The following is a 10,759-nucleotide window of genomic DNA, read 5'->3' as shown; positions in this document are numbered from 1 at the left end:
ATTAAGAGCATTCAGATTTAAAGAAGACATTGTTTCCCATATCACATATTTCACAACCATCAGGAACTCCAGCTCCAGAGGATCTGATGGCCTCTTCTGGCAACCACAGGCACTGCATACATGCAATGAATAGGGTATTCAAGACGCTGTCAAAATCTTACACACAAAATAAAAATAAATTAATCTTTAAAAAGTAGCTGATTTCTATAAAACAGAATTTTATATATCTATAAAGATTATTATACAATGTCATTTACTGCATCATAGTTAATTCTGAGGAGAGTGTATTATCTTAAAGATATACATAGTTATATACCTATAACATCATTGTTATATAGGCTATTACTATATGAGTATATTGAACTCCCTCTGAGTAACATTTACGGATTCTTTGGATCATTTTCTTAAATGCAGGAGCTGATCACTCAGTCTCTTCATTGGCACCTTTATGTCTTTCTTCCTCAATGTGTAAATGGCAGAGTTCAGGATGGGTGTAATCATGAAGTCCAGAATGGCAAGACAGTAGGAAAAGGCCACAGGTACACGAAGATGCATTGTCCAAAGAACAGTACAACAACAGAGATGTGAGCAGAAAGTGTAGAGAAGGCCTTGGATAAGTCACCTGATGAATGTTTCCATACAGTGAACAGGATAACAACACAGGAAACAATAGGTAAGAAGAAGATGCTAATAGAAATGATGCCACTGTTGGCAGCAACCAGGAATTCCATTTTGTTGGTGTCCTTACAGGCCAGTTTGATAAACCCAGGAAGATCACAGTAAAAGCTATCTATCTTATTAGACCACAAAAACTCAAATGAACAACAAAAGCTAATTGGGCCCCTGAGTGCAAGAATTCAACAATGCAAGCATCAGACAGAAGTAAAAGTCATGTCAGCGGGCTCATGATGGTCAGGTAGTAGAGGGGCTTGCACATGGCCAGATATCTATCCGAGGCTATTAGGAGCACCATCTCAGATCCCTCAAGGACATAAAAGACAAATACCTGAAAGAGACAGCCCTGGAATTAGATGGTATTGTGCCAGAGTATAGGCCAGAAATCATTTTTTGAACAGTTAAGGTATATAATAAAAAGACATATAATTTATGAATGAGAGATTTCCCTAAAGAAAATACATAGGAAAATGTAAATTGGGGTCAAAGGTCACTATAAGCACAACAAGGGTGTTTCCCAGTACAATGGCTACATAAAACATTATAGAGAAGGAAAGAAAGAAATGCTTTATTGATCTAGATGTTGAAAGTCCCAGAAACACAAATTCAGACACCTCTTTGTAATATGTTTCATTCATTAACCTTCATTATATTTGCTGAAATAAACAGGAACCATAAAAATTATAAAGGAATCTACTATAATTTTAAAAGAAGCAAGTGCTGAGACCAGTGAGAAATCCTCTTCTTCATCTAGCAATGCCTTTGAAAATGAATTTGCTCTTTTATTTGACAAGTGTTCAATAACCTGGCAGATAACACAGAGAACTGTATATACAAGTGCATTGTGCCAGGTTATACCATATGCAATAAACACAGACTCTATCTTCATCTAGTTTTAGGTCTACATGCAAAGTGAGACATGAAATCTGTATAGTGTATGTGTGCTTCTATGACTAAAGTGTGAACATGAATCAAAGGCTTAGTGATACATTAGCTTACAGGTGTAGCACATACCACTCTGGAAGTTGTCTGTTTTGACATATAAAGAATCAGTGATGTTAGATAAGTGAGTGAGAGCTCTTTATAGGGAGAAAATTACTTAGAAATACCCAGTAGCTTGATGTAACCCAAACCTCAGTAACAAATTGATGTAGGTGGGTCTTCTATCTGATGATTTCATTGGTTAATTAATAAAGAATCTGTTTGGCCTGATAGGTTAGAACATAGGTGGGTGGAGTAGACAGAACAGAATGCTGGGAAGAAGGGAAGTGAGGCAATCGTCATGCCTCTCCTCTCTGGGACAGTCGCCATGAAGCCAGCCACCAGGTCCTACTTGCTGAATCTTTCCCAGTAAGATACCACTTGTGGTGTTATACAGATTATTAGATATGGGTTAGTCAAGATGTGAGTAAGAGGCTGAAACTAATGGGCCAAGCAGTGTTTAAATGAATAAAGATTATGTGTTGTTATTTCTGGGCATAAGCTAGTCAGGCAGCTGGGAGCCGGGCAGGATGAAAACCAGGCATGCCTGCAGCTCCTCACTACAACAAATAAGTGACTGGTTAGATTTGGTTCAGATGAAGGGTTATATATGTGTTAACAGATAGCTCTACACATATTAGTGAGGAGCTAAAGTACTGGGTTAACACTTTAATAAATGGTTAATCACTTTAATATGAAAAAATAGTGGGAATAGTAACAAAATATCATAGCACAGATCAGTTGTAAATTTATCATGCACTATGAAAAATAGATCAAAAGGGAGAAATTTCTCATAAAATGGATCCAAATTAACAAACTTGGCTGGGGGGGGGGAATGACTTTTGCAACTACATAGAATTTGATTGCTATATTAATAAAATGTTTTTAAAATATAAAATGCAGATTTGTACTCAATTGAGTGAAGAAGACCATAGCAAGTATGGACTCACAGGCACAATCTTTGCAGAAGATTGGGTGTACTTATATTACAAAATTTAAGTATTTTATGCAAACTTTTATATTGAAATAAATGTAAGACAATAAATATTAAAATATAGATCAAATAAAATTTATATTAAATAAGATTATGAAAAATAGGAAGTCAATATACTCAGTATAAGAAGCAAATCCATACCACATGTAATAAAAGATATGTAAATTTCAAATCTTATGATATAATTTTGTACTTAGAAAACTGTGAACATAAATTAATTCTCACGGGTGAAACTCTGAGGAAAGATACTTTTTTTCACTGAAACTCAAAATATGAATTCATGCATCAGCTAAAACAAGATAGACTAATATTCCATTAAATAAACTTTCTTTAAAAGATACCAGTACCATGTTCTATTGGGTAAATATTATATCATCAACTACTTTTAAAATTTTAGGTACTTTAATAAAAATAGAGTGATAATCATACATTCAGGCTGGTAATGTTGTAATTCCTACATAGAAAATAATATAAAAGCAAACATGTTTGAAATGTATACAAGTTTGTAGGAATATAAAACCAACTTAGAAAACATTTTTAAAATTAACACTAAATTATTGAAAGGAATTAGACATAATAGTTATTGGTTTTAGGCTAGTATTTACTTATTTCTTGAAGATAGGAAATTATACTGTCTCTATATATATAAGTATAGTCAAATATCTATGTCATTGAGCCCACCTAAAATTTTGATTAATTTTCCTTTTAATATTTTGTTATGTTCTTGGAATTTTCTCAACTATTTTCCCCTTTAAAAAACAATCTTTTATGAAAGGTGATTCTCTGATTTAAGTCTCAGTTTCTTTATCCTTTGTGTATAGAGTGATACTGATTTTTTTAGTTGATCTTGTATCCTGCCACATCACTGAAGGTATATCAGCTGTAGGAGTTTTGGGGGTAACTTCTGTACACTATCTTGTCATCTTTAAATAACAAAAGTTTGACTTCTTCCTTTCCAATTCGAATTCCCTTGATCTCCTTATGTTGTCTTATTGTTATAATAAAACTTCAAGAACTATGTTGAAGACATATGGAAAGAATGGACAGCCTTGTCTTGTTCCTGATTTTTGTGGAATCACGTTGTTTCTCTTTATTTAATTTGATGTTAGCTGTCAGCTTGCTGTATATTGCTTTTATTATATTTAGATATGATTCTTATATCACTAATCTCTCCATTATCATGCAGGCAGACATGGCATTGGCTACATCTTGACCAGAAGGCAACAGAATAGTGGACTGAGTTATTGGGTATAGTTTGAGCATGTATGAGACCTTAGAGTCTACCACCACAGTGACATTTTTTCATCCAAAAAGGTCATTAAATTCCAACAAAGCCACACCTCTTAGTAGTGACATTCCCTATGTGTTTGTGAGAGTGCATTACATTCAAATGACCACACTCCATTCCCTGGCCACCATAAGCTTTTAGCAATATTGTAATGCAAAATGTATGTACTACAATTTCAAAAGTATCCATGATATACACATCTCAGTAATGATTAAAAGTACAAAGTGAGAATTCTCTTCTGAGATTCATGTGCTCTCTTAATTGTAATTTCTTATAAAATTATAATACAAAAACTGATTACATACTTTCAACATAAAAGGCACAGAATATAGTTCCATTCTGAAACTCAGGGAAGAGAGCATAGTGAGGAAATACTGGACGAAAGCAATATGGAAAATCAGTCGTGAAAACTGCAAACTCTGCATCTCCATGTCTGATGTCAAAATTCTCTACAGATATCCAACTTCTTTTAGCTTTGTTAACATCACATACTTTTTTACCTTTGTCTGGTTATAATCCTTGTTAGCAGTTATCCTTGGCAGGTATCTCATAGTTCTGGCATCTCCAAAGTCTTGGGCTCTGCAAAGAAATCCAGGCTTCAGCTTCACAGATTCAAGAAATTGCCTCTCTAGGCCTCTATTCAGGTACACCTCTGACCCATGCTTGGCCTCAACAGCTTTCTTTAGGAAAATTCCATAAAAATTTATTCTATTATTATCTCTAAAACTAGAACCACGTGAACAAATCCACCAAGTTCTGCTGCTTCCCATGACTGCTACATCTCTCTCTCTTTCAACGACATCAGTACCAACATTCGGCCTTTCACTATCTAAGCTTGGCTGTCATGAAACTTGTTCCGTAGACCAGATTGGCATTGGTCTCACAAATTTGCCTGCCTCTCTGCCTTCTCAGTGCTGGGATTAAAGGTGTGCACCTCAACACCTGCTTCTAAGCTTTTCTTTATTTCCAGTTCATAAGTTGGAAATTTAGCTGGATGGGATCTTGCTCTGAGGCCACAACTCCCTTTATTTCATTTCTTAATCCATTTATCTTCTTGAGCATAGGATTAAGATCTATCCCTCTTCATGATAAATTTTCTCACTGTGTAAATTTTATATTTTTTCAGCTTGCTTCTTTTCATTATAAATCCTCATCAGAGTTAACACTAATAATCATACAATAAGAGTCTATTCTAGGCTGTTTTGAGTTTTCCTCTGCCAATAGAATTAATCTAAAACTTTTCACTTTATCCTCAAGCAGACTATTTGAATTAGGACAAAAGTAAGCCATTTTTCACAAAATATCACAAGAACAATAGGCTATATATTAATATTCTTCTCTTCTATAACTTCTTGGGCAAGCAGCCCACAGTTCAAATAACCCTTTGCACCAACTGTCTTCCATGCTCCTACTAGTATGGCCAATTAAGTAGCACTTAAAGCATCCCATTGTCTTTGTAACCCAATCTCCAAAGTCCATATTTCTCTAAACAAAATATGGACAAACCTAATACAACAATACCCTAGTCCCTGATAACAACTTCCTTCTGTCTTAGGGTTTATATTGCTGTGAAGAAACATATGACCACTGTAACTCTTATAAAGAAAACATTTAATTGTGGTGACTTGCTTGCAGTTTCAGAAGTTCAGTCCATTTTTATTATGATGGAAAGTATAGTGGTGTGCAGGCAGACATATTGCTGGCTACATCTTGATCAAAATGCAACAGAAAAATGGACTGAGACACTGAATATGATTTGAGCATATGTGAGACATCAAAGTCCAGTTCCACATTGACACACTTTCTTCAACAAGGTCATACCTACTCCAACAAATCTACACCTCCTTATAATGCCACTCCCATGAGCTTATGGGACAAATTACATCCAAACTACAAAAGAAATCCAGAAAGACAAACATGGCATGTGATTTATTCTAAGTGGATATTAGTTGCAAAATGAAGAAAAAATATGCTACAATCCATAAATCTATTGAGACTAGGGTATAAGGAGGATTCAGAGAGGGATGTCTGGATCTCCCTGGGAAGGCAAAATGGAAGAGATTTTGCAAGTGAACTGTGGGAGATGGTAACATTAGATATCAGGTAGGCAGAGAGATGTGGAGAATACTGCAAGAGATGACTGGAAAGTGAGGGGCATTTCAGGGTCAGGTGCAAACATGGTACAAGGGCCTCTCCCAAGAATCTATAAGGATGATTCTAGCTAATAATCTCAGCCAAAGAGAAGACTAGCCTGAACTGGCCATCTCCAGTGACCAGGCAAGACTTGAAGTGGAGGGAGCTGGAAAGCAACCCAACCACATAAGCTTTACATACAGTCTGTCCTGTCTATGGGATAAGGGTGGCCTACAGTGGCCAACTAATGGCTGAGATAGCCTAAAACTCCTGTAAGGAGAGTAAGCTCACCCCTGACACTACTTGCAAAACCAGGACCTATAAGCTGTATAACTCAGAAACCTAGGATATAACCAAACACAACTGGATGGAAAAAAAGTCATTGTAATGATGCTCAACAATATTCTGCTACATGCATAGATTGGTTCCTAGTCTAATAGTCACCAGAGAGACTTCCTTGAGCAACTAATGGAAAACATGGCAGACAGTCAAAAAACAGGCAGAACATGGGAAATCCTGAAGAAGTGGGGAAAACTATAGGAGCCAGACGGTGAAGGACATCATAAGAAAATCCACAGAATCAACTAACCTGGGCTCATAGGGTCTCACACAGAACTGAAATGACAACCAGGGAGCCTGCATGGAACTATTCTACATTTATATATGTTGATGATCTTGTAGTAGTCCTAACAATGAGGGCAAATACTGTCCATTGGGACCCTGTTCTCTATACTGGGCCACTTTGCCCAGCCTTGATACACGGGATGTACTTATTCTTACTGCAACTTGATAAGCCATGGGAAACCTGCCCTTTCCTTAAAGAAACTGAGGAAGAGCGGATTGGGGGTTAGAAACTGAGGAGGATTGGGAGGAGGGACTGAAAGGAGAGGAGGAATGGAAAACTGGCTGAGATATAAAATAAATAAATAAGAAATATGAACTACAGGCAAATTAAGAAGGCTGAATGTCAGATATTCTTCCCACAGAAGAGCACATCAATTGGTTATTCAATACCAAATGGCCATCCCTGAAAATATACATACAAGTACCATATAGACTAGCAGATCATATTTAGAAATGTGTGTGTGTGTGTGTGTGTGTGTGTGTGTGTGTGTGTTGTATTCCAATGGAGGCCTTTCTTCCTCTGAAGAGAGAATGTGGTTGGGATAGGAAGAGGTGGGGGTTGTGAAGGGGAGAGAAAGGAAACTGGGACTGCAACATAAAATTAAATATATTTTAAATAAAAAATGCATATTGAAAATGGCTTCTCTTCTCTCAAATCCTCCCAGATCTTCACCTCTTCTCTTCCCCACCCACTCATATATATTTTTCTCTCTCTATTTAGGATAGGAAATGTGCTTTTTAATAATAATAATGATAATAATAATAATATAAACAAAGTAAGACCACAAAACAAACATAAGAAGAAGCACAAGAAATACATATAGAGGCAGAGACACACACAGCTTTCTATTCTGTTTCTCATTCTAGGATGATTTAAGCCCCTTCTCCCGACTCCTGTATTCTATACCTAACTTCTGTGGTTATATGGATTATAACCGCCTTATCAAAGACTTCACAGCTATTATCCATATATAAGTAATATGTGCTTCAGTGCTTTTATCATGAATAGAATATAATATAGATAATATAGAATTTTTTGTATATCTACTGAGATGATTTCTGCCATCAAGTACATTTATATAATGTATTACATATATTGGTTTGTATATGTTGAATTAGTCTTCCATTTCCAGAATGAGTCCAACATTATACTGATAAATTCAATTTCGTGTGTGTTTCTTTGGGGTATCTATTTTTTTAGTTCACCGAGAATTTCATACCAGATATTTTGTTCATATTCACTCTGTTCCTCTGACTCCTCCAAACTTCACTCTCCTCTTCTTCCCACCCAGCTCTGCATCTTATTCATTTTTAGTCCATCAGATAATGTTTGTGCAGCCCACATATTACTGAATAAGCGGCTTTCAGTGAAAGCCTAACTGAGCTGACCGGGATAACACTTTTGAAGAAAAAAGACTCTTTTTATAGCAGCCATCAGTTGCTAATGGGTCTTCAGGTAGAGTTGAGACTCTTGCCCACTTCTCTTCATGCTTAGACTTGATCTGGCTTGAGTTTGCACGGTCTTGTGTGCACTGCCCCAACCTTTCTGAATTCCTATGTGTCTCTTCCCGATTGTGTCCCGAAAACAATTATACTGTAGTCATTTTCTGCCTCTGGTGTTAAAGTCTTTCCGCCCACGCTTCTGCAATGATCCCTCAGCCTTGAAAAGGGGTTTGTGACAGAGATGTCCCATTTAAAGCTCATAAATATGGAGTTCCTTCCCTATTTAAGTTCATTACCTGTTTTGGATCTCTGTGTTAATCCCCATATACCACAATAGATGCTTCTCAGATAAAGATTGAGAGATTCACTAATATATAGGTATAGTGAAAAGTTTTAAATCTATGACCTTATACTGGAAAATTTTAATAGATTCTTCACTAGGGCCTAAGACCTTTTGGCCATAGGTAGTCTCTGGTAATTTAGCCAATCTATAGAGGATAGTCACACATCCAAGAATTTTTGAGCAACACAAAAGTGTTTGACAAATCTAAAGAAAGAAATAAAGAACTTAAGTTGAGTTGGTAAAAAAGAGGGATGCACCTGAGAAGAGTTGATGGGATGAAAATAAACAAATATACAATATTATCAAAGGAGAAGTAAAAAAAAATCAAAAAAAAGAATTGGGAAGTTGAATAAATAAACACACATACAAATACACACACACTGTATAAATGTAAGAGCAGGCAAATGTCTCTTTGTCCATGACCTAGTCCCATCCCTTAAAAACACTATGCCTTATTTGCTTTCCATGATCTGTAGTATGAACACATGTGTCATCTGACTTTTTTGGATGGAGCAGAAGGATTGGGGAACTGAGAGGAGTCTGGAGCCAGAGCCCAGTGAATCTGAAGTACTAACTGATAATCTCCAAGTTATGGAACTATGCAAGTTGTTGGTGCTTTCCAAATGAATGAAAATAGAAGCATGCATATAAATATAATCAAATAATATTGTCATGAAAAATCATAATTAATATTAAAATGAGTGCAAATTAGTTACATTGCAAATTTTAAAAGTGAATCAGAAACATAATGATAGTATCACACATATTTTTTCATGTACAAACATTTATAATGACAATAAAAATAACAAAAAACAGAAAAAGGATTACAATTCAGTAATTAAAATATTTAAGACTAAAACTAAGAAATTATAATTCAAAAAATAAAATACTTGATTTTTTCAGACAAAATAAACCAGTACCTAGAAAAGAAACCAATTATCGAATATCGTGTGAAAGAGAAATAATAAGATTGTATTAGCATCTAATAACAAAACTTAATCAAGAATTACTAATTTTCTTAAAACATGCAATTTATTTTATCAAACTTTATGAAAGAAATGATACCAAATGTTCAAACCTTCTTTTCAGTAGAAGTTGCAAGTTGAGACTCTTGTCCATGTAATACATGGAAAAATAATACTTAAAAATATTACAAAAAATTGAAATATAAATTTTATCTATTGTGAACACAAAGGAAAAATTATTTAATAAAATAATAGTTTATTAAATCTAGAAAGTATGCAAATTGTAGTGAATGCCAACTGCCATATTTATTTTATTTTTTTACTTTCTTTTTTATTACTGTATAAATAATACCAATCAAAATTTTCACTTGCTCCCCTCCTCCCTTCTGTTCCCCCCCCACACACACACTCTTCTCCCCACCCCCTCCATTCCTAAGAGGGCAAGGTACCCTGCCCTGTGGGAAGTCCAAGACCCTCCCCCCCTATATCCAGGCTTAGGAAAGTATACATCCAAATAGAATAGGATCCCAGAAAGCCAGTACATGCAGTAGAGCCAAACCCTAATGCTGTTATCATTGGCTTCTCAGTCTGCCCCAATTGTCAGCCACATTCAGAGGGTCTAGTTTGATCCCATGCTCGTTCAGTCCCAGTCTAGCTGAAGTTGGTGAGCTCCCATTAGCTAAGACACACTGTCTCAGTGGGTGGATCAACGCCTTGTGGTCCTGACTTCCCTGCTCATCTTCTCCCTGCTTCTGCTCTTCAACTGGACCTTTGAAGCTCAGTCCAGTGCTCCGATGTGGGTCTCTGTCTCTGTCTCCATCTGTCGTCAAAGTTTCTATGGTGGTATTCAAGATAGTCATCAGTCTGACTGTGGGACAAGGCTAGTTCAGGCACCCTCTCCTCCACTGCCTATGGTCCTAGCTGGGGTCATCCCCATGGACTCCTGGGAACCCTTCCAGAGCCAAGCCCCTTGCCAAACCCAAAATGGCTCCCTCAATTATTCTATCTCCTTCCCTGCTCTCATATCCATCCTTCCTCCATCTCAACCATCCCACTCCCCCAAGCTCTCCTTAACTCTTCTCTTCTCCCCTCTCTCTCCCCATCTCCCCTTCCCCCACCCACCCCCCTGCCCCATGCTCACAACTTTTGCATGGTGATCTTGTCTATTTTAACCATGCAAGGTTGTATTAGTGTTTTCCAATGAATTAATGCAATTATTCTTATGAATATTGTTACATCAATTCATTCATCAAAAGATTATGTATATTTGTTAATGCTGTAGTTAAGCCTCTCATGATTTAAAAAATGTGTCA

The 10,759-nt window shown here is 36.3% G+C and overlaps 1 pseudogene; it reads right to left on the bottom strand.

Moving 5' to 3' along the window:
* Positions 1-396: 396 nt before the first annotated feature.
* On the bottom strand, positions 397-1,313 carry LOC119815881 (annotated as a pseudogene).
* Positions 1,314-10,759: the final 9,446 nt, after the last annotated feature.

Source organism: Arvicola amphibius, chromosome 5 (genome assembly GCF_903992535.2).
Source record: "Arvicola amphibius chromosome 5, mArvAmp1.2, whole genome shotgun sequence".
NCBI lineage: Eukaryota > Metazoa > Chordata > Mammalia > Rodentia > Cricetidae > Arvicola > Arvicola amphibius.
This window is presented reverse-complemented; position numbering and strand designations above follow the sequence as displayed.